Consider the following 24,134-nt stretch of genomic DNA (forward strand, 5'->3'; position numbering starts at 1 on the left):
AATATACAAACCATAACATAGGTAGTATTCAGTGCAGCTGGTGTCAATAGTTTAAAAAAGGAGTTAGGCAAATAGTTCAAGTTCAGTGTGAATGGATAGTTCAACTTGTGGAAAGATGGTCTATATAATAGCATATCTAATGTTCTTATTAATGATAGATGAGCTTCTTGATTTATGGTAAAGAGGTAGCTTTCATGTTACAAAATTAGCTTTGTATGCAGACGATTGGTTTCTATTTATCAGATGGTCAGAACAAGCAGTGACAATGCATCTTGACATATTCCCCAATTTTGGTTTATTTTCAGTTTTTTGTCTATGCCTGGTTAAATCTGAAGCAGTGACTGTTCTTTCAGTACCAAGTCCCTAGATATATTCATTTTCTAATGTCAAACAAGGCATAAAATACTTGTGTGTGGGTCATTCAGATGTTTTGAAATGAAATAAAGACCTTTACATCGCTTCGTAATAGGTTCAAATCTAGCCTATACTGGTAATAACTGAATGTCCTATTCTGCAATGTTGGCTCCTGTTGAGAAGTACCATACTCTCTGAGTTGTCCTGGTACTTTCAGTGGGACCACTCACAAAGTAAAATATAACAAAAAGGGTAGAAATGGTGGAACTTAGCCCTGAATATTGTGACCATCACCTAAAAAATTTCCCATCCCTGTGTGGATATACATAAACTTATTCCTTAACACAGTCTTAACTTATTCTATATTAGAACAGTATGATATTAGTATAGTGTCATCATCAGTATATCTCCCTATATGCCTCCCTTGCCCTTCCAACTCAAACAAAAGCAGCCTGTAAGTACATGCCACAGTTTTTGCTCTACTTATTTTGCACCAGTTTCTGCCAGTTTTACTCAAGTTGAATAATATCTTATCTCGCAGAATAGGCCCAGTCATTGGGACTACCCATGGATGAAAGTACTATTCAGTATGCAACAGTAATTAAATTTGGCCCTTTGTTAGTACACCTCTAGAAATTGGATAAGTGGATTAAAAAGAGGTGGAGGAGACACGTATGAGGATTACATTTTAATAAGGAGATTGTCTCATGGACCTCATCCCTCCCATTCATGATTGTATCTCCCTCTGGTGATTACAAACCATCCCTGTGGCAACAACAGTAAATGCTTACATGGAAAATTAACACTAAGACAGTATTTAATGTATTTCAAGCTGTCTTTTAATGCCATTTAGCTCGTGGAACAAGGAACAAAGAAAGCAGCATGTGAACTGCCAGTCCTCCGTGGACCACAAAAAAGCTGGAACAGCTGAATTAGACTATCACAGACACTAATAGATGTTAACAACAGCGTTCATTTGGCTGATTAAGTGGACTAATAGTGGAATCCAGATGTGATCAAGAAACATCTGTGTTCTCAAAGACTAAAATAAGCCTGCACCTGATTTAGATATTGTACAGTGTTTGGCATGGTCCAGGAGTTTATTTTACATCTAGTACTTAACCTCTTTTCTCCAAGATACAAATGTCAATATTGGATTTATCCTGGTTGAATGAATGTGTCAATGTGGAGATTAGTTACAGTGATAAAGGACTTTCAATTGCCAAAACTGAATTTCTTACACATAGATCAAAACAGTTTGAGACATAGCAAAGAAGCAAGACAGGAAGTCCTGCCAAATTTAGTCATGATCCCTCATTAAACTGATCTGAAGACCTCAGTATGTGCAGTTTATCCAGGAGCTCCTCGATTCATCCAGCAGGAAATATAGATATGTGTATTTGTTCGTGGGGCCTGGGGAAAAGGAGGGAGATTGAATAGGCTAATACTTATCATAGCAGAGCTTTATAAAAATCTATTCCTCTTTCAATTGCCCATTTTTATAATGAAAGTTAAATTACATCTCTCCGAGTAATGTTGGTGTTGTTCCATCTTTTAATACTGTACTTTATTAACCTCAGAAACATGGGATAGTGTACCTAAACTGATTCATGAAATAAAAGTCTTTTTGCATTATTTCCACAACATTGGGAGTTCTGTGCACTGCTAATTGCTAGCCATTCTGACCATTCATTCCACATTAATGCTCTGAAGATGTTGAGAGTTAAGCAAAGGACTTTTATAATTATATAAAACAGCTCTTCTACCTTCAAATGTGAGAAACCTGCTTGCTAGCAGGTGTTTTACCATCCACTGAAATGTAAGAAGGAGATCTGCAGACCTTTAGAATGGCTTCTAATTTGCTCATGCAGCATATGAGACTGATTCTTCTCTTACTTATACCAGTTTTACACTAGTGTAGCTCCAGGATTTCCTCTTGGTTGGCACCATTGTAAGTGAGAGGGAAATCAGGCCCTATGTCTTAGAATAATTCATATCACTTGTTCTACTGATACATATGTCATAAATGTGTAGATATTAAGGCCAGAAAGGATGATAATGATTATCTAGTCTGACCTGTATAAAATAGGGCATGCAATTTCATCATGCTTCAGAGGGGTAGCCGTGTTAGTCTGGATCTGTAAAAGCGGCAAAGAGTCCTGTGGCACCTTATAGACTAACAGATGTATTGGAGCATGAGCTTTCGTGGGTGAATACCCACTTCGTCGGATGCATGTAGTGGAAATTTCCAGAGGCAGGTATAAATATGCAAGCGAGAATCAGGCTAGGGATAACGAGGTTAGTTCAATCAGGGAGGATGAGGCCCTCTTCTAGCAGTTGAGGTGTGAACACCAAGGGAGGAGAAACTGCTTTTGTAGTTGGCTAGCCATTCACAGTCTTTGTTTAATCCTGAGCTGATGGTGTCAACTTTGCAAATGAACTGAAGCTCAGCAGTTTCTCTTTGAAGTCTGGTCCTGAAGTTTTTTTGCTGCAGGATGGCTACCTTTCAATCTGCTATTGTGTGTCCAGTGAGATTGAAGTGTTCTCCTACAGGTTTTTGTATATTGCCATTCCTAATATCTGATTTGGTTCCATTTATCCTTTTACGTAGGGACTGTCCAGTTTGGCCAATGTACATAGCAGAGGGGCATTGCTGGCACATGATGGCGTATATTACATTGGTGGACGTGCAGGTGAATGAACCGGTGATATTGTGGCTGATCTGGTTAGGTCCTGTGATGGTGTCGCTGGTGTAGATATGTGGGCAGAGTTGGCATCGAGGTTTGTTGCATGGATTGGTTCCTGAGTTAGAGTTACTATGGTGTGGTGTGTAGTTGCTGGTGAGAATATGCTTCAGGTTGGCAGGTTGTCTGTGGGCGAGGACTGGCCTGCCTCCCAAGGCCCTGTGAAAGTGAGGGACTGTTGTCCAGGATGCGTTGAAGATCACTGATGATGCGTTGGAGAGGTTTTAGCTGAGGACTGTATGTGATGGCCAGTGGAGTTCTGTTGGTTTCTTTCTTGGGCTTGCCTTGCAGCAGGAGGCTTCTGGGTACACATCTGGCTCTGTTGATCTGTTTCCTTATTTCCTCATGTGGGTATCGTAGTTTTGCGAATGCTTGGTGAAGATCTTGTAGGTGTTGGTCTCTGTCTGAGGGGTTGGAGCAAATGCGGTTGTACCTCAGCGCTTGGCTGTAGACAATGGATCGTGTGGTGTATCCGGGGTGGAAGCTGGAGGCATGAAGGTAGGCATAGGGGTCAGTGGGTTTTCAGTATAGGGTGGTGTTAACGTGACTGTCACTTATTTGCACCGTGGTGTCTAGGAAGTGGATCTCCCATGTAGATTGGTCCAGGCTGAGGTTGATGGTGGGGTGGAAGCTGTTGAAATCATGGTGGAATTCTTCCAGGGTTTCCTTCCCATGGATCCAGATGATGAAGATGTCATCAATGTAGCGTAGGTAGAGAAGGAGCGTGAGTGGACAAGAGCTGAGGAAGCGTTGTTCCAGGTCAGCCATAAAAATGTTGGCATATTGTGGGGCCATGCGGGTGCCCATAGCAGTGCCACTGCTCTGGAGGTATATATTGTCACCAAATTTGAAATAATTGTGTGTGAGGATAAAGTTACAGAGCTCAGCAACCAGTTGTGCTGTGGAATCATCAGGTATACTGTTCCTGACAGCTTGTATTCCATCTGTGTGTGGGATGTTTGTGTAGAGAGCCTCTACATCCATTGTGGCTAGGATGGTGTTTTCTGGAAGATCAGCAATGCATTGTAGTTTTCTAAGGAAATCAGTGGTGTCACGGAGATAGCTGGGAGTGCTGGTGGCGTAGGGTCTGAGTAGAGAGTCCACATATCTGGACAGTCCTTCAGTGAGAGTACCAATGCCCAAGGTGATGGGGCGTCCAAGGTTTCCAGGTTTGTGGATCTTGGGTAGTAGATAGAATAACCCCGGTCGGGGCTCTAAGGGTATGTTGATTTGTTCCTGTGTTAGTGTAGGGAGTGTCCTGAGTAGATGGTGCAGTTTTAGTGTATTCCTCAGTGAGATCTGAGGAAAGTGGCCTGTAGAATTTGGTATTGCAGAGTTGTCTGGCAGCCTCCTTTTGGTAGTCAGACCTGTTCATGATGACAACAGCACCTCCTTTATCAGCCTCTTTGATTATAATGTCAGGGTTGTTTGAGGCTGTGGATGGCATTGCATTCTGCACAGCTTAGGTTATGAGGTGAGCAATGTTGTTTTTCGACAATTTCTGCCTGTGCATGTCGGCGGAAGCATCCTATGTATAGGTCCAGACTGTCACTTCGACCCTCAGGAGGAGTCCGTGTGGAGTTCTTCTTCTTGTGCTGTTGGTGGGAGGGTATCAGTGTGCTGTTCAGTGTTATCTTGAAAGTATTCTTTGAGTCGGAGACGGCGAAAGTAGGCTTCAAGATCACCGCAGAACTGTATCATATTTATGGGGGTGGCAGGGCAGAAAGAGAGTCCCCGAGATAGGACGGACTCTTCTGCCGGGCTGAGTGTGTAGCTGGATAGATTGACGATATTGCTGGGTGAGTTAGGGGTACCACTGTTGTGGCCCCATGTGGCAGGTGGGATTTTAGACAGCTTACAGTCCTTTTTCCTTTGTAGAGAGGTGAAGTGTGTAATGTAGATCTCCTGCCTTATTTTAGTAAAGTCCGTTTGTATGGAAGGTTGGTTATTTATGAGAGTCTCCAGGTTGGAGAGCTCCTTTTGGATGTTGGTTTAATGGACACAAATCAGATATTAGGAATGGCAATATACAAAAACCTGTAGGAGAACACTTCAATCTCACTGGACACACAATAGCAGATTGAAAGGTAGCCATCCTGCAGCAAAAAAACTTCAGGACCAGACTTCAAAGAGAAACTGCTGAGCTTCAGTTCATTTGCAAAGTTGACACCATCAGCTCAGGATTAAACAAAGACTGTGAATGGCTAGCCAACTACAAAAGCAGTTTCTCCTCCCTTGGTGTTCACACCTCAACTGCTAGAAGAGGGCCTCATCCTCCCTGATTGAACTAACCTCGTTATCCCTAGCCTGATTCTCGCTTGCATATTTATACCTGCCTCTGGAAATTTCCACTACATGCATCCGACGAAGTGGGTATTCACCCACGAAAGCTCATGCTCCAATACATCTGTTAGTCTATAAGGTGCCACAGGACTCTGCCAATTTCACCAAGTAATTTCTGCATCAAGCACATAACTTCCGGTTCAGTCTTGATTTAAAGACTTCAGGTGATAGAGAGTTCACCACATTCCTTGGTAAACCGTTCCACTGGTTCATTACCTTCACTGTTCACAATTTACACGTTATGAATTTGTGTAGCTTCAGCTTCCAGCCATTGCATCCTGAAAAGCCTTTCTCTGCTAAATTAACTAGTTCTCTACTATAGAAATCTCCCTGTGTAAGTACTTATAGACTGTGATCAAGTTACAACTTAACTTTCTCTTGGGTAAACAAAATACATTGAGCTTTAGTCTCACGTAAGCCATGTTTTCCAGGCCTTGGCTTATTCTTGTAACTCTTTTCTAAATCTTTCCAATTTGTCAACATCATTTTTTAAGTGTGGACACCAGAATTGGACACTATATTCCAGTATTTCAGAGTAGCAGCCGTGTTAGCCTGTATCCGCAAAAAGAACAGGAGTACTTGTGGAACCTTAGAGACTAACAAATTTATTTGAGCATAAGCTTTCGTGGGCTACACTTCATTGGATGCATAGAATGGGACATGTAGTAAGAAGTTATATACATACAGAGAATATGAAAAGGTGGAGTAAGAGGCTAATTAATTAAGATGAGCTATTATCAGCAGGAGAAAAAAAAATTTTGTAGTGATAATCAAGATGGCCCATTTAGACAGTTGACAAGAAAGTGTGAGGATACTTAACATGGGGAAATAGATTCAATATGTGTAATGACCCAGCCACTCCCAGTCTCTATTCAAACCCAAGTTAATGGTATCTAGTTTGCATATTAATTCAAGCTCAGCAGTTTCTCATTGGAGTCTGTTTTTGAAGCTTTCTGGTCTTGCTAATGCTGTAGACAGTGGTAATAACACCTTCCTACTTCTGCTCAGTATTCCCCTGCTTATACATCCAAAGAGTACATTTGCTATCTCAGCTGCTGCATCACAGTGGAAGCTCATGTTCAGTTGATTATCTACCAAGTCCTTTTCCAAGTCACTACTTTGCAAAATACGGTCCACCACTCTCAATGTGTGACCTACATTCTTTGCTCCCAGACAGATTTAGCTATATTAAAACATGTTTAAGTGAGCGTAGGTTACCATGCAATCCAGATTGCTCTGTCTAAATCATTTACCACTCCACCAATTTGTGTCATCTGCAAACTTTAACAGCAATGATTTTTACATTTTCTTTTAGACCGTGGATCATTTTTTGCATCATTTTAAGTGCCTTTACTGGTTTTTCCACTTGTATAATTTTTTAATTTTATGTACTTTCACTAATTATCTCTAAAATTGGGGGGAAAAGTGGGGGGGAAAAAAAGGATCCGTACAAATGCATCTGTAATTAATATATCGTGGATACAGCACTATTATCCTAATTATCACAACCACATTTTAACATTCACAACTATGGCTTGCAGACACTGTATTATTACATTATGGTGAATGCAATATTCAAAGCACATATCTGCTTTCTGTTTCCTTTGACATTACATGACTTTCTGTTCACACACAGATATTTGCAAAAATTGGTGCCTAAGATACAATGGCCAAGGATGTATCAAGTAACTATGGATTTGATTTTTCAGAACTCTTGTTAAATGATCTGTGTATTGTGTATTAATTGTCTCGATTACTTAAGAATTCCCGATTAACACTCTGAAGTTTGATAGGTTCTTGTCCCAAGAAAAGGCCAGCATTATTAAAATCACTGTTCAGTAGGGAACCTGATGTGCATGGCACACACATTTTACTTGAATATTTTCATATTCACAGTTTTGAAAATTCTGTCTTTCTGCAGGGAAAAATGGGTAACAACATCAAGAGCATTTTTAAAACTGTATTACCCTCCTACAGATATTAGATATAAATGGAGAAACAAATAACTATACACAGATCAAGCAACAAGTATAGGTTTCCTCACAGCATATTGCACTACCTGTAGAGTGCAGCCTAAATGGCAACTAGCAGACCCCACACCTCACAAATAAAAATATGTTAGGCACTATAGAAACTTGAATTTTCACAGGAAATCCCCACAAAAAATATTCTCTCTGTAAATTATGATAAACTGGGGAGAATAGATGGTTCCTGGGATTGGTTATAACCAGGATATTGAGCATTTTACCTCTATAGCCCCATTTCAAATCTGCAGCGACTAAACAGTTACCACTAGAGGGCCATTTTTGTGAATTGATGGTCTCAGTGCTGTTCCCCAGAGTAGACCCACCTGTCTCTTCATGGCACGCTCAGTAGAAAGGCCAAGGAATGAATGAGGGCAAAGATGGAAATACCCTCTCCTCCATCAAGTCATTTCTTCCAGGCCTCAGTCTGAGGCGCAAAGGGAAATTGAAATTGAAAAGGACTACTTGTGGCACCTTAAAGGGAAATTGGTACTCCTGGCCATACCTGTTCTGGAAACAGAGCCTTTTGCTTTCTTGGGGCATCAAATGAGCATTTCCGCCAGCACTATGTTCCCTTTTCAAAAGTTATAATACAGTGAGATGATGCAAAATGCTTAGAAGCTGCCTGGCTTCCTTCTTGTTCCTTGGTGCTCCAACACTTGCTTTACAGCAATAGGTTTAAATGTAAAAACAGAATTAATGGCTAGCTCAACATCTGCTAATACTAGGTTCCTTGCATTTTTGTGATTCTTTGTTTATCTCAGTGTGTTACTTTGTTTTCCCCTTTATAATAAGGATCATTCCTTTATTTGAAAGTGTGACATAAATTTTCAGTTGCTTGAGATCTCAGAGCCTCCCACGCTTTACCCATATGTGGCAGGAATGCACTGCCTGAAGAGGGGGGGAAAGACAAAGTGAATGTGAAGTGTAGGATGATTGTTGTTTCAAAAAGTAGTAATTAAGAATTCGTTAGAAAAATAACAACTGAGTTTAATAAGAGCTTAACTTAACTACATGAGCTGGAGAGAGGTTCCTGGGCAGCCTCACAGAATTCAAACTGTCCAACTCTTTGTAAGACTTTCAAATGAGAACAAAACCAACACATGAAACTTCAGCTAGAGGCATTGCATTTGTTTCTATAAGACCATTTATTTTCCTTTTTAACAAAAAAGTGTTGCAAAACAGTAAAAATTAAATACAGAAATCCTGTTACAATAAAGTTATAACCACTTTTAGTCTTAAACCACTAAAAGCCAGGACAATTCTGAGTGAAGGTTGAAACCCCATTGTTGATGTAGGTCCTTTGGCCTCAGTACTGCAGCACATACAGTAATGTATGTAAAGTTACCAGCTATTCAGATATTCCTAGAGTACTTAAGCTAAATAAGTTAAAGAAGTTTACATTTTTACTCTGTGTTGATTCATACCCTTCCCCCAGTCCTTCTTTCTTTTTGGCTAGTCGTAATATTTAGCCTTATGAAAGGGGGGTGGGGGGAATGAGGAGAGATGTTATGTCCATTGCTAGCTACTGTAGGATTTCTTGCACCTTTCTCTAAAGCAGCTGATACTGGTCACTGTCAGAGGACTAGATGGATCATTGGTCTGATATGGTATGACTAACACTATGTTCTTACGTCTAGATCTACAGAACAACTTTCACTCTTTACATGTGATATTCAAGATTTTTCAAGTAACCTTTTCCTTGTATTCTCACAGGCACAGTTTAAAATCCTTGGATATATTCCAGACTGGATTTTTGTCTACAATACTAAGATATTTCACCGTGGGGGGGATGCCTATTTGCTCATCAGCAAAACCGAATCCCTTCAAAGGGGACCTTATCCCTTTAGGAGAGCAGGAAACAATGGCTCCTTCTATCATTTTGAAGACTGTATAATTCAAAATGTTTTATTTTGAAATGCAGGTTTATTCCTTAAACAACTAGTGTTCAGCAAAGAGGATGCTCCTGCATTACTAGGCTACAGAGCATTTGGTTAGGTGCATAGGAATCTGAAAGCCAGTTCTTCTAGCCACCTCTACTCCCTCAATGGCACAGAGGAAGTAAAAAGCTGCCACTGGTGTGTGGCAGGATCCCCAGTGGGTGGGTGTAGGACACACCTAGATGGCTCCTACACCTTCTCCTTTCAGCTCACAGCATAGGGGGTATGACTAACTGTGATGGATATGTTGTCAGAGCACTACTAGTTGGCGAATGGCCCCTTGGAGGCCATCGCCAGATGGCACAGATTAAAGCAGTCTCCAGGCTGTCTGATCTATTCTAGGGCCTGCATAGAATTAAGTTCAGGGAGATGCAACCAGTTCCCTTGAGCACCCCCTCAGCTGGCTGCTGTTGAGGCTGGCTACAGCTCAGAATCTGGCCTATAATCTTTTAAGAGTTGTTGTTTTTAGCAAGCATTCCTTTATCCAAACTCTACTGACACTTATAAATGCAAAGGGTGAGTTATTTTTACCAAGGTACTTTTCCCCCAATCGTCAGTATAACCTTTCCCTCTTTTTGCTATAAGAACTAACTCGTCTTTCAAAGTTTCCTTCTCTCTTAAAGTGAGGTCTGCAACTGTACATTCTGCTGTTTCCCAGCTGTAGAAGGAGTTGTGATGGACAGAATGTAATTTTTCCCTTGTCTTGCATATCAAACATGCTTACTCTCTTCATACTGTGGGTATACTTGCAGAAGACTGACGTAAAGCACACCTAAAATTCTATTGCTGGGGGCTCTCCTTCAATGAGCTCCCTCTCACTTGACTGTTTTTATCTTTGGAGCTCTCTGATGCTGCACTGAGTCTGGCAGCAATTACTGTGCGCTGCCCTGGAAGAAGCCTCCTAGCAAACTATTATTTGCAGCAATTTAGAGACAACTGAATAGCATTTCTATACAGCACTGTGTAGTTAGTTGCCACTGTTTTTCACTGTTGGCCTTAAACTTACAGCCTAGTTACATGGAGGCAGCAGTACCATGCAGTAATTCATAGTAACTCTGTGAACAACAAGTGGTGGTTAACCACTTTGCTTCTACAGGACTGAGACAGTTGCTTGACTTGGTGTTATCTCAGCCATGTTGACATTTTTACTTTGGAATATCAAATTTGTGAAATCCTTGTGTGACGGGTTCCCCCCAGGGTGCTAACTGGAACTGGGGTACCACTGAGCCCTCTGACCCACCAGCCTGGGCTCCCTCTCATACTGTGCTGCTGTGACAAGCTGCAAAAACCTCCAGCCTGCACTTTCACAAGCATTCACACAGGTGGGACACATGTAGCTGCAATTACATGCAGGCTCTCTAATCACCAGCTTCCCAGCCTAGGACCCCAGAGCGGTACCATCCTGCCCTGGTCAAATCTGGCCAATATATGGGTTTAATACCCGGTCTGCCTCTCCTTCAATGTGAACAGAACAATGCACACTTGGGGAAAATCTCTGCTTGGTTACCACAAGCACTCCAGTCAAAGCTCACTGGTTTGGATTAAAACATAAAATAAGTTTATTAACTACAAAAAGATAGATTTTAAGTGATAGCAAACAGATCAAAGCAGATTACCTAGTAAATAAACAAAAACGCAAACTGAGCTTAACATACTAGATAGGTAGGATATGGATTAACAAATTCTTACCCTGAGTGATAAACAGGCAGGCTTCTTCTTAAGGCACAAGCTGTCTTTGCTTTGCAGCTTGGGTTTCCCAGGTTTTCATACACAGGCTAGAAATCCCTTTAGTCTGGGACCATCACTTCCCCCAGTTCAGTCGTTGTTTCTCAGGTGTTTCCAGGTGTGTTGTTGTAGTAAGAGTGAGGTACCATCATGATGTCATTTCCCCCTTTTATATCTTCTTCCCACTTGCTGTGCCCTGGGTCAAACAGCTCCCATTGTGTAGTGCTATCTCTGAGAGGTTTCTACTGTACACAGTTTCTGGGGCAATCCTTGTGCTTGTGTGCATTTCCTCAATAAGCCATTAACATTGTTTGGCCATTTTACTGTTGTACCTGAAAGGCTGCTTGTGGGTGTTTTCAACCTCACAACATAATATATACATAGCTGAACTTCATAACTTCACAGACGATGATTAGCACATATACTCCAATGAGATATTAATGTCTAGCAGATTAAAACTTTTAGAATGATACCTCACAAGGCATACTTTGTGCAAAACATATCCTAACATATCCTTATAAGGAGGTATCCTTCCTTTGTGCCAGCGTATCACACTTTGTCAGATAAACTTTTGGCTGAATATTTAGGACATCTGCAAGTCAGTTTACTCGTAGAGAAGCCCTGGTTGGTTCTGCATGATTAGCACACTTAATCTTAGATACCAAATTGATGTACCCTACAGAATAGAATAGAACCAAACAGTGTGGGCCACAGGTTCTCCCATCCCTGAGTCTATTCCTACTCCTTTCTTTCCCATTGCTGGCAGTTACTTCAGCACATGACAAAACAGAGGGCCGTGCACCATTTGCTTCTGTGCTTTTCAGTGCTTATTTTAGATTTTAAATAAACTCTTGACACATCTCCAAATGCAGTAACTGCAAGGACAAGAAAAATCTCAGCTGCCTTGCAAACACATGGAAATAGATGATAAATAGACACGGTCTGCATGCTATTATTTGGTAATTTTTCTACCTTTTGTTAAACTAATAGGATTGGTTTTGGAATATCATTTTTTTTTATTAGGGAAATAATAATGTTTCTCCACTTAGTTATGGTGGAGATCAGATAATTCACACTGATTTTATTCTGGCTCATCACAGCCCTCTTCCTGATATGTCAGCTGTTGATAATTTTCAACAACCAACCTAAAAAAAGCCTAAAAATTATCTGTTATGAAAACATGTGACAGGCCTCAGCATGCAAATAAACTCTCCTGGAGAGGACTCCTAGAGGAAGTGTTTAAAAGACCCTAATTCTTCCCACTGCTTTGAACGGAGGTTGTATGCTGTAGAAAGATCTCTGAAGTGTCAGTGATGCACAGATCTACCTGAATGAGCTCCATTTTGTCTGTCCATCTACCTCAGCTTTTGATAAGGCATCTGTCACCATGGTAACAACTGGCCATAGAAATGATTACGGAGATACGAAAAGGGACTTGCTTACCTTTTGGGCTATGGAGACAGGCTTTAGAATTCTAACTTTAAAGCTGGTTAATGCTGACCTTGGCTGATTTGCAATATTCCAACACCTGTGTCCGAATCTGATAGTTTACAGGGTGTCTTCATGAGCCAGATATAGTACCACACAGCATAAGGAAAATGGAATGACGAGCCTTATGACTTCTGGTAGTACAAATGTCACCCCAACATGTCATTTGATTTCTGTCCAAAAAAGAAAATTCCTGTTTTGGAGGACCAGGCATTATATAGGGCCTATTTTTCAAATGTGGGCATGGAAGTGTTTTCTTCCTTCTTGCCTTTGCATGTGCAGAATAGATAGTACCTTGTATGCACATATATGTAAATGTTCCGTGACAGGATGTATCTACCTTGCACCAGCCCCAAAAAGGTTAACTGTGCTTTTCAGGCTGAGGAAGCCCCGCCCCTCCGACTCTGCTGGGCATGCTCAGCCTGGAGGTAGAGTATAAAAGGAAGCAGCCCAACTCAGTCTGGGCAGGCTGCTGAAGGGAAGTGGGGGGATGATGCAGGCTGTCTCCCGGCAGCTGCTACAGGCCCCAACTACAGAGCCATGGCATGCAGAGCTCCAGATGGGCTCCAGGCTTTCTGATGAGCCCAGAGAAGAGACCTCACTGGCAGGAGCTATGCTACTTGAGGACCCCAGAGATCCAAAGGCACCATGGAGCATTTCTGAGAGAGAATGGGTAGGAAGCAGCCCAGAGGACTTAGACTTTTCTTTGGTGAGTGAACCGGTGAACCAGTCAGAGTGTTTTGGGAGGCTCCCCACTGACTTGGTGGTGAGCCCCCCGACCACCCCCAGGGCCTTGGGCTGAGACTCGGAGGAGCATGGAGGGCCTCAGTCCCCCTACCCTTGGTGCCAGACACTCCTAGGTGGTGCCCCACTTCCCCAATGAGCCAATAGGCCACATGGCACCCCAGAAGCATTGACTCTGGCCTTTAGGCCACGCTGCCCTGAGTGGAAGATCTGCCTTTATTGACTCCAGCCATTAGGCCACGCTGCCCTGTGGGGAAGGGTGACTTTATTGACTCCAGTCACTAGATAATATCACCACATTTTATAGTAAAAGTCATCAGCATAGGACCCAACCGGCTGCGGTACCGCCTCTGCCCTTTCTTTTGACCACATGTGACCTGACACCCCATGACGGGGTATACCTACCGTGCAACATGTTCCTCTTGTAGTTGCAAATTAGCCACTTTTAATGGCTGTCCAAAATGAGGATGAACCGTAAGAATCACAACGAAGCTGATATTCTGACATTAATTCTCTGCAAAAGAAGCACATTCAGCAGGTTTGTTCATTTTCTGCAAGTTGAGGAATGTTTTCTTGAATGAGCTGTGTGTAAGCCAGATGGTTTGCTGTTAAGCTTTGTTGTGACACAGGCTGGACTTAAGGGAAGCTTGTATTGTTGTGGGTATCTTGTCTAACTGTAAAGTGACAGCGATTTGTGATATTCCATGTTTCTGCCAGGGTGACCTAGACTTGGCGGTCCACCCTTGAGATGAAGTGATCCTTATATAAGTACATATGTCAACACTCACAGGCTAACACACAAGCTAAGGAAAGTAGGCCAGGCAATATGGGACTGTAAAAGCTCTAGTGAAAGAAGCCAGGCAGGGAAAGCTGTGTGTGAAGTGAACAGGAGTTATGGGTACTCAGCAGCTCCAAAGTTCAGATAACTTAGACCCTAAATACAGATTTAGATGCCTAACCTTAGGCACAAATGTTTAGGACTCTGTGTGCCTCAGTCTGTTCTGCCTTCTCCTCCCTGAGAATGTGACAGGAGTGGTCCAAGTGCTGGTGATCATGTGGTAGCAATATCTGAGTGTGAAGCTAAAGCATGTTAAGGTTGCTAATATTGTTTGCATGATTTTTCCATTCTTAAATGCCACTTGAGCAGTCCAATTGCAATAATTTACTTTCTGCAGCCACTGTGGAGCAGAAGATGGCTAGATATATCGGAAATAATAGATGGGTCTACCAAGGAATGAGGTCAACCATGAGATGTTATTTCTCTCTAACTTAGGTATTTCTAAGGAGCCTCTATAACCATGATACATAGGTGTCATTTTAGATACCATTTTACAAGGGAAAAATACCTAATATTGATAAGACAGAAGTAATGCCTCTGTTTTAATTTAGAAGCACTGTGTCCCAGGAGCTTTAACACATTGAACCTCACTGATGAAGTGCCTACGTACAAAATGCACCTCTTAGAAATTCAACTGCTGCTTCTTGGAAGAAGCTTTTTTCCATAATCAGTGTTAGATGATGATGCCACAGACTTTGAAATATTGGAAGCCAGCACTGATCATGCTTACAGATAGCTGAATAATGCACTACAATGTAAACTAGGCAAACAAATCCATGCCAGTTGCTAGTGAAGGCAGAGAAAAGCTCTAATCTTCTAGAAGCAGCTGGTGGCCAAGGTGACATTGAAAGGCATTACTTTTTTAAATGAAAGCCTCTGTTTGGGTGATTGAAAGCTGCTGGATTCTTTCTGTTTGGATTACAAGCACTGGTTGGTAGCCTAGCCAGAGATCAAAATTGTTGAATGCTACAGAGCAGTGGCAATAGGTAGGATTCTTTTAAATAGGAAATGGATACTTGCCCACAATGGGACACAGTGGGACTTGCTCAGGACAGCTGATTATTGATGGCAGCAAAGTTTATCCTGAGGTGAACACCCTGTTTTGGCTTTAAAGTCATCATTTGGTTGGTGGTGCTTAGTGAACTTCTAACATTGGTTTTAGTAAGGAAAGAGGTCCATGTGTCAATGAAGTTGAATTGTTAAAACACAGCAGGATAATTTGTGAAGAAAATCCATGAAAATGGCATAGCAAGTGCTGTTATCAGCATTTTAAAGCTGTTGTTTTGCCTCTGCTGACTTAAACTCTGAATCCGATATGGATCTAAGTTCATTGAACTTCCTCCATTGACAACCACAAAAATATTAAAGGGAGGAAGTAGGCATCTGCGTTGGGCTCCTTGCAGGAGTGACAGTCCAGGATTTAACTGGGTAATGTTTGGAACCAGAAATCATCACTCTTAAGTCTAGTCTCCCCTTCAAAGTTTTGCAGGGCTAGCCATATCCTCATAACTGCACTGGTAAAACCCTCTTACTGTAGGTGCAGCTTATACACACAAAAAAGTGCTTTTGCGGTTATGTCGGGTCTCAGAGGCGCAAAAAAAAAAATTACACCCCTAATCAACACACCTATGCTGGCAAAAGTTATTTTGTAGCGCTGGTCCTACTGGCTGATAAGTTCAATAAGAGAAAAAAGGGGCTTCTTTCACTGTTAACAAGCAAGCATGCTGACATGGCATCTACATGACATCAGATGTTTTAAACATGGCAGAGAAATGAGGAAGAGAATTTCTAGTAGTGTGGGTATGTGCCACTCAAAAGATTGCTGGGAGGAGGGTTGCTGAACAGCAGCAGCACATAAAATGGCTCTAATTTTGTAGAGGTTTCAACAACCTGTAGTGCCTGAGAGATGCTAGGAAGATCTGTATTTTCCCTTTTCACCCCGTGGAGTGCCCGAAAAATAAAATCCACCCCTACCAGGATAAGTAATGTAACATTATCCATTCCCCAGATGGGGATACTGAACCACCGAGAGTTTACAACTTGCTCAGAGTCACACAGTGAATCACTGACAGAGACATGGCTAGAACCCAGCTATCCAAAAGTGATGCTGGAGAACATTATATTTGGGTCTACAGTGGGCAGTTAGCTACTTTATAGTCCATTGCAATAGCTGTAATATAGTGAACTTGACTTAGCCTTCTAGGCCAAGGCAGTATAACAAAATAAATAGTATCTGATGCTAATCTCAGGTCCACAGGAACATAAGTCTGAGATCAGGTTGCCCTGTAGGCATTGATGCTTGTAGTTGGCTTGGTAGAGGGAACAGATGAGTGGAGGAGTGAGCAAAATGTTTAACTATCCTCATTGCCAGAAAGTTCAAAGGATGTGACTTGCAGACATTAGTTGCAATGACATATTGACTAAATATATTTTGTTTTTCTGTTAAGCTCCTGTCATGGGTCTGATACACCCCGCCATCCCGCGGGGCAGGGGAAGAGGTGCGTCACAGCCCCGCAATCGAGTTTGAAGGGGTGCCCAGGGGCTTGGGGCTGTGCAGCTCAGGGGCCTTAGTTTTTAATGTGGCCCTTGATAGCAGGGCAGTGTGGCCTATTAGCCAGAATCAATACCACAGTCCTTGCTGTCAGGGCAGCGTGGCCTAATGGCCAGAGTCAATAATATAGCCCCTGCTGTCTGGGCAGTGCAGCCCAATAGCCAGAGTCAGTACTACTGGCAAGCTGGGCCACCAGCCCGGGGTGGGTGGTGGTCAGGATAGGGGGACCCAGGCCCGCCCTCTCCAGTGAGTCCCGACGCAGGGCCCTGTCGGTGGCAGGTTTGCCCACCACCAGCTCGGGAGGGGTCCAACCGAAACACGGCAAGCCTTGGTCCGGTTCTGTCACCGTTTCCCTGCAAAACCTCCCTCGGTCACTTCCTAGCCAAGGCTCTGGAGTCCTCCATCTCTGGGATTCTCTGGTCTCTCCCTTCTCCGTGATGTCCCGTGCCAGCGTGTCCAGGTCCATGTCTGACTGGCTGGCCTCTCCGTCTTGGAGTGCAGGCAGTCCTCCCTCAGGAGCTGGCAATGCCTCCTTCCCCACTGGCAGTCAGTCGAGACTGAGCTGATTTGCTGGCTTTTATATCCTGCTTCCAGCTGGAGTATGCCCAACAGAGCTGGGGGTGTGTGGCCTCCTTGGCTAAGAGAGAAGGGTTAATCCCTGCTGTACCAGTGCAGGGCTGATACACCCCGTCACACACCCTCCCCCTTAAGATGGCATCCTGGCGCGGTGCCCCTTCTCCTTCTCCTCCTCCCACCCGGGAGAAGAAGTCCATATTCTCATGGGCCTTCCCTGGCCAGTGTAGCACATGGAAGGAGTAGGGCTGGAGTGATGGGTACCAACGCATGATTCGTGCATTAGTTTCCTTCATAGTATTATTCCATTGGAAGGGTGCGTGGTCAGTTACCAAAGAAAAGGGATTCCGCAAGAGGTAATATCTTAAGGCGTCAACCGCCACTTCACAGCAAGGGCCTCCTGTTCTGTTCTGGAGTAGCGGGTCTCCTGGGGGAACAGCTTGCAGCTGAGGTAAAGGATGGGGTGCTCCTCCCCCTCTAAATCTTGTGACAGCACTGCTCCCATCCCTACTTCCAAAACATCCATCTGGAGGGTGAAGGGTTTTGTGAAGTCAGGCTGGGCCAGTACTGACTCCTGGGTCAGCTGCTCTCGGTGGACAAACTCCTCTTCAGTGGATGAACCGCTCAAGCGGCTGAGCGACACAGAATTTATCTCCACCTTAGACCTAACCAAGGGATGCCATTTTAGATTTGGTTTTGGTGAGTAGTGAGGACCTCATAGAAGAAATGGTTGTAGGGGATAGTCTTGGCTCAAGTGATTATGAGCTAATTCAGTTCAAACTGAACGGAAGGATTAACAAAAATAAATCTGCAACTAGAGTTTTTGATTTCAAAAGGGCTGACTTTCAAAAATTAAGGAAATTAGTTAGGGAAATGGATTGGACTGAAGAATTTATAGATCTAAAGGTAGAGGAGGCCTGGGATTATTTTAAATCAAAGCTGCAGAAGCTATCAGAAGCCTGCATCCCAAGAAAGGGGAAAAAATTCATAGGCAGGAGTTGTAGACCAAGCTGGATGAGCAAGCATCTCAGAGAGGTGATTAAGAAAAAGCAGAAAGCATACAGGGAGTGGAAGAAGGGAGGGATCAACAAGGAAAGCTACCTTATTGAGGTCAGAACATGTAGGGATAAAGTGAGACAGGCTAAAAGTCAAGTAGAGTTGGACCTTGCAAAGGGAATTAAAACCAATAGTAAAAGGTTCTATAGCCATATAAATAAGAAGAAAACAAAGAAAGAAGTGCGACCGCTAAACACTGAGGATGGAGTATGCCAAGGATAATCTAGGCATGGCCCAATATCTAAACAAATACTTTGCCTCAGTCTTTAATAAGAGTAAAGAGGATCTTAGGGATAATGGTAGCATGACAAATGGGAATAAGGATATGGAGGTAGACATTACCATATTTGAGGTAGAAGCGAAACTCAAACAGCTTAATGGGACTAAATCAGGGGGCCCAGATAATCTTCACCCAAGAATATTAAAGAAATTGGCATATGAAATTGCAAGCCCATTAGCAAGAATTTTTAATGAATCTGTAAACTCAGGGGTTGTACCGTATGATTGGAGAATTGCTAACATAGTTCCTATTTTTAAGAAAGGGGAAAAAAAGTGATCCGGGTAATTATAGGCCTGTTGGTTTGACATCTGTAGTATGCAAGGTCTTGGAAAAAATTTTGAAGGAGAAGGTAGTTAAGGACATTGAAGTCAATGGTAAATGGGACAAAATACAACATGGTTTTACAAAAGGTAGATCGTGCCAAACCAACCTGATCTCCTTCTTTGAGAAAGTAACAGATTTTTTTAGACAAAGGAAACACAGTGGATCTAATTTACCTAGATTTTAGTAAGGCGTTTGATACCGTGCCACATAGGGAATTATTAGTTAAATTGGATATGATGGGGATCAATAGGAAAATTGAAAGGTGGATAAGGAATTGGTTAAAGGGGAGACTACAACGGGTCCTACTGAAAGGTGAACTGTCAGGCTGGAGGGAAGTTACCAGTGGAGTTCCTCAAGGATTGGTTTTGGGACCAATCTTATTTAATCTTTTTATTACTAACCTCGGCACAAAAAGTGGGAGTGTGCTAATAAAGTTTGCGGATGATACAAAGCTGGGAGGTATTGCCAATTTAGAGAAGGACAGGGATATCCTACAGGAGGATCTGGATGACCTTGTAAACTGGAGTAATAGTAATAGGATGAAATTGAATAGTGAGAAGTGTAAGGTCATGCATTTAGGGATTAATAACAAGAATTTTAGTTATAAGCTAGGGACACATCAATTAGAAGTAACGGAGGAGGAAAAGGACCTTGAAGTATTGGTTGATCATAGGATGACTATGAGCCGCCAATGTGATATGGCCGTGAAAAAAGCTAATGCGGTCTTGGGATGCATCAGGAGAGGTTTTTCCAGTAGGGATAAGGAGGTTTTAGTACCGTTATACAAGGCGCTGGTGAGACCTCACCTGGAATACTGTGTGCAGTTCTGGTCTCCCATGTTTAAGAAGGATGAATTCAAACTGGAACAGGTACAGAGAAGGGCTACTAGGATGATCCGAGGAATGGAAAACTTGTCTTCTGAAAGGAGACTCAAGGAGCTTGGCTTGTTTAGCCTAACTAAAAGAAGGTTGAGGGGAGATATGATTGCTCTCTATAAATATATCAGAGGGATAAATACTGGAGAGGGAGAGGAATTATTTAAGCTCAGTACCAATGTGGACACAAGAACAAACGGATATAAACTGGGCACCAGGAAATTTAGACTAGAAATTAGACTAAGGTTTCTAACTATCAGAGGAGTGACGTTTTGGAATAGCCTTCCAAGGGAAGCAGTGGGGGCAAAAGATCTATCTGGCTTTAAGATTAAACTCGATAAGTTTATGGAGGAGATGGTATGATGGGATAACATGGTTTTGGTAATTAAATATTCATGGTAAATAGGCGCAATGGCCTGTGATGGGATATTAGATGGGGTGGGATCCGAGTTACCCAGGAAAGAATTTTCTGTAGTATCTGGCTGATGAATCTTGCCCATATGCTCAGGGTTTAGCTGATCGCCATATTTGGGGTCAGGAAGGAATTTTCCTCCAGGGCAGATTGGAAGAGGCCCTGGAGGTTTTTTGCCTTCCTCTGTAGCATGGGGCACGGGTCACTTGCTGGAGGATTCTCTGCTCCTTGAAGTCTTTCAACTACGATTTGAGGACTTCAATAGCACAGATATAGGTGTGAGGTTTTTTGCAGGAGTGGTGGGTGAAATTCTGTGGCCTGCGTTGTGCAGGAGGTCGGACTTAATGATCATAATGGTCCCTTCTGACCTAAATATCTATGAATCTATATTGGCAGATCCCTTTGACACCAGCCTCCCAGGAGAAGACGGCCTTTCCTATACCCTTTGGCCTCTACCAATTTACCATGATACCTTTTGGCTTGCATGGGGCTGCAGCCACCTTCCAGCGGCTCAGGAACCAAATATTGAGTCCCCATAATTCATACGCCACTGCGTACGTCAACAATTTTGTCATCTATAGCGCCAGCTGGAAGGAACATCTTCAACACCTTGCCAGCATGCTGCAAGCCCTGGGAAACACAGGCCTCACCGCAAACCTGGCCAAGTGTCACTTGGGCCAGCGAGAGGTGACTTACCTAGGCTACACCATGGGCAGGGAAAAACTATGCCTCTTAGTGGACAAGGTGCAGGCCTTATGGGACTACCCTACCCCCACGATGAAGAGGAAAGTACCACAATTCTTAGGTCTGGCAGGGTATTTCGGACGGTTTGTGGCCAACTTTGCCATGCTCACCATCCCACTGACGGACTTGACGAAGAGCTCCCAGCCATGGAAAGTCCAGTGGTCAAAGGACTGTGAGGCCGCCTTCCAGGCCCTTTGAGAGCGGCTGACCCGGGAGCCAGTACTGGCCCAGCCTGACTTCACAAAACCCTTCACCCTCCAGATGGATGCTTCGAAGGTAGGGATGGGAGCAGTGCTGCATGGGGTATGTGTCAAACCGGGAGATGGCATTCACCTTTCTGAAGTCAATGCAGAACTTGACCGATCTGTCAGGCTTGGGGACCAGTACTATGGGGCTCCACCACTCAGTCCTGGACTCCTCAACCACTCCTAGGGCTAGCATCATCTCTAGTTCCTTCTGCATGACCCCCACACATCTTCTTGGGGTGTGGGCGGTGGTTATCTCTCACCTTCTGGCTGGGGATGGTAGCAATGTGATGGCTGATCACATTTTTTTTCCCTGGTCAGGCTGACAAGATGGTGGGAAAGGCAGATACTAACTGCCATACCTGTTCCTGTTGATTGGGATCGAGCTCCCAGCCGATTGCCACTGGCCCTGGCTCCACAGGTTCATTGGCCAATGGCCCCAACTCGGGCTCTGGGGGGTACGGGGCAATCATAAGGCCCTCATGTTTCTTCCAGGCCTTGAAGAGGTTCATGTGGTAGACCTGTGCATCTCTCCAATGCCCTGGCATCCAAATCTCAGTCAATGGACCCTACCCATCTGGTCACCTCAAAGAGGCCCTGCCACTTGGCAGCAGCTTAGACTCTGAGTAGGGTAACAACAACAGGACCCGGTCTCGGGGCTCAAAGACCCTCATCTTCTTTCCCCTGTCGTACTGGTTCTCTTGAGCATGTTGGGCCCGTAACAGGTTCTCCCACGCCATGGTACCCAGCTCTAGGAGATGTTCCTGCAACCGTAGTATGTACTGGACAGATCCCCTGATCCAGCTTTCCTGTTCTTCCCACATCTCTCTCAGGAGGTCTAGGATTCCCCTGGGCTGCCTCCCATAGAGGAGTTTGAATGGGGAAAATCCACTGGAGGCCTGTGGAACCACTTGCATGGCGAAGAGGAGCACGGGGAGCAACTAGTCCCAGTGCTGGGGATCTTCTTCCATGAACTTTCTTAGCATTGACTTCAGGGTCCCGTTAAATCACTCCACTAACCCATCCATCTGGGGATGGTAGACCAAGGTCTTGTGCAGCCTGCTAAATATCCTTGCTCTCAGCTCCACCATCAACCTGAATGTACATTAGTCCCTTGGTCTGTTAGTATCTAGCAGGGTAGTCTCACTCTGGAGAAGATCTGCAGGAGTTCATTAGCGATAGTGGGGGCAGTGGCAGCCCTCAGCGGGACAGCCTCCGGGTACTGCGTTGCATAGTCAACCACGATGAGAATATACTTGTTGCCCATGCTGCTCTTCTCCAGGGGCCCCACCAAGTCTAGGCCAATACTCTTGAAGGGAATCATGCACATGGGTAAGGGCACGGGGGGACCCTTGGTACCCCCTTTGGGCCAGCCTTCTGACACTCAGGCAAGAGGCGCAGTGGTCCCGCACTTCTTGGCGTATACTAGGCCAAAAAAATCTTTGGGCCACCTGCTGCAGTGTTTTCTCCCTCCCCAGGTGCCTGGCCCAGAATAATGAGTGGATCAGGTGGAGCAAGCCTCGTCGGAACTGCCGTGGGACTAGCAGTTGACACAGGTCTTCCTTGGTCTGTGGGTCCTGGACTAATCAGTAGAGAAGGTCATTGCGGATCTCAAACCGGGGTCCTTGGGGAAGGCGCTGAGGTTGATCCTCCTTCTGGGTGGAGCCTGCCACCTGCTCTCAAGCCTGGCTGAGGGTGGGGTCTGCCCTTTGCTCTTCTAGGAAGTTCCATCAATGTCCAGCCATCCTTGCCTTTCCCTCATTGGGGCTTCAGTCAGGGGGCAGCCTATCTCCAGTGTTCCAGGGTTTCCCAAGGGTCCTTCTGTGGGGTTGTATGGCCTTGGAAGGCCCAGCAACCCCCTCCTCATGGGGTGTGCCCCCCTAGCTCCCGAGAGGTGTGCGCTACACTCTTGAAGGAGACCAACGAAACCCTGCCAGTCGTGCCCCAAGACCACCGGGTAGGCTAGCTTCGGGGACGCCCCAACTAGGCACTGTCCTTCCTGGTGTGCGGCCCCGAGTTGCACCCAGATGGTTGGGTATGGTTTCATGTCCCCATGAATGCATTGCAGCCATATGGGTCCTCCAGCCAGGTTGGTGGCCTTGACCAGGCTGGCATGGATGATTGTTTGGCTGCATCCTGAGTCCACCAGGGCCGTTGCTGGCGTCCCATCCACCCGGACAGGAACCAAGATCTTACCCAGCTCCCTCTTTCGGGTGCAGTGATCGGCCACCCAGACCTGCCCGTAAGTGCAGTCCATGTAAGGGCACTCTCTCCAGAAGTGCCATTCCTGTCCACACTCATAACACCGGTCACAATTTCCCCCTGTGGGTGGGGTGGCCTGGGGTGTGCTCCATCCACCCAGTGGGTCGTCTCTGCCCCAGATAGGGGTTGCCCCGATTGGGTCCCTTGCACTGGACACTGCTGTGGGTGCTGGCGGCCTGGCATAGCGGTGGGTATGCTTCAGTTTTGCAAGGCCCCCCGACCAGGTGGTTGCTCTCGGTCTCCAAGGCCCCCCAATTTATGGCTCACTCACTCCACTCCCTCAGCAGCCATGTAGTCCTCTGTCAGGGAGACGACTTTGCGAAGGGTTGCCAGGCAATGCCGTTGCACCTATTCCTTCCCCTGGTGGGCAGGATCTGGGTAAATTGTTCCAGGGCCATGGCTTCAGCCACTTGAACCCTGGTCCGGTGTTCCAGTTCCAGCCACTGCCAACAGTAATCCCAGATTCGCTGGGCCACGGCCCTGGGTCTGGCCCCCAGCGGATACCACTCATGGTGGAGTTGCTGTCGGTATGTTTCTGGGTTGATGCCAGTTTGGTCCAAGATGGCTGCCTTCACCTTAGACTATTCTAGTGCCTCCTGGGGGTCGAGGTTC

This window comes from Chelonia mydas, chromosome 2 (genome assembly GCF_015237465.2).
Source record: "Chelonia mydas isolate rCheMyd1 chromosome 2, rCheMyd1.pri.v2, whole genome shotgun sequence".
Taxonomy (NCBI): Eukaryota; Metazoa; Chordata; order Testudines; family Cheloniidae; genus Chelonia; species Chelonia mydas.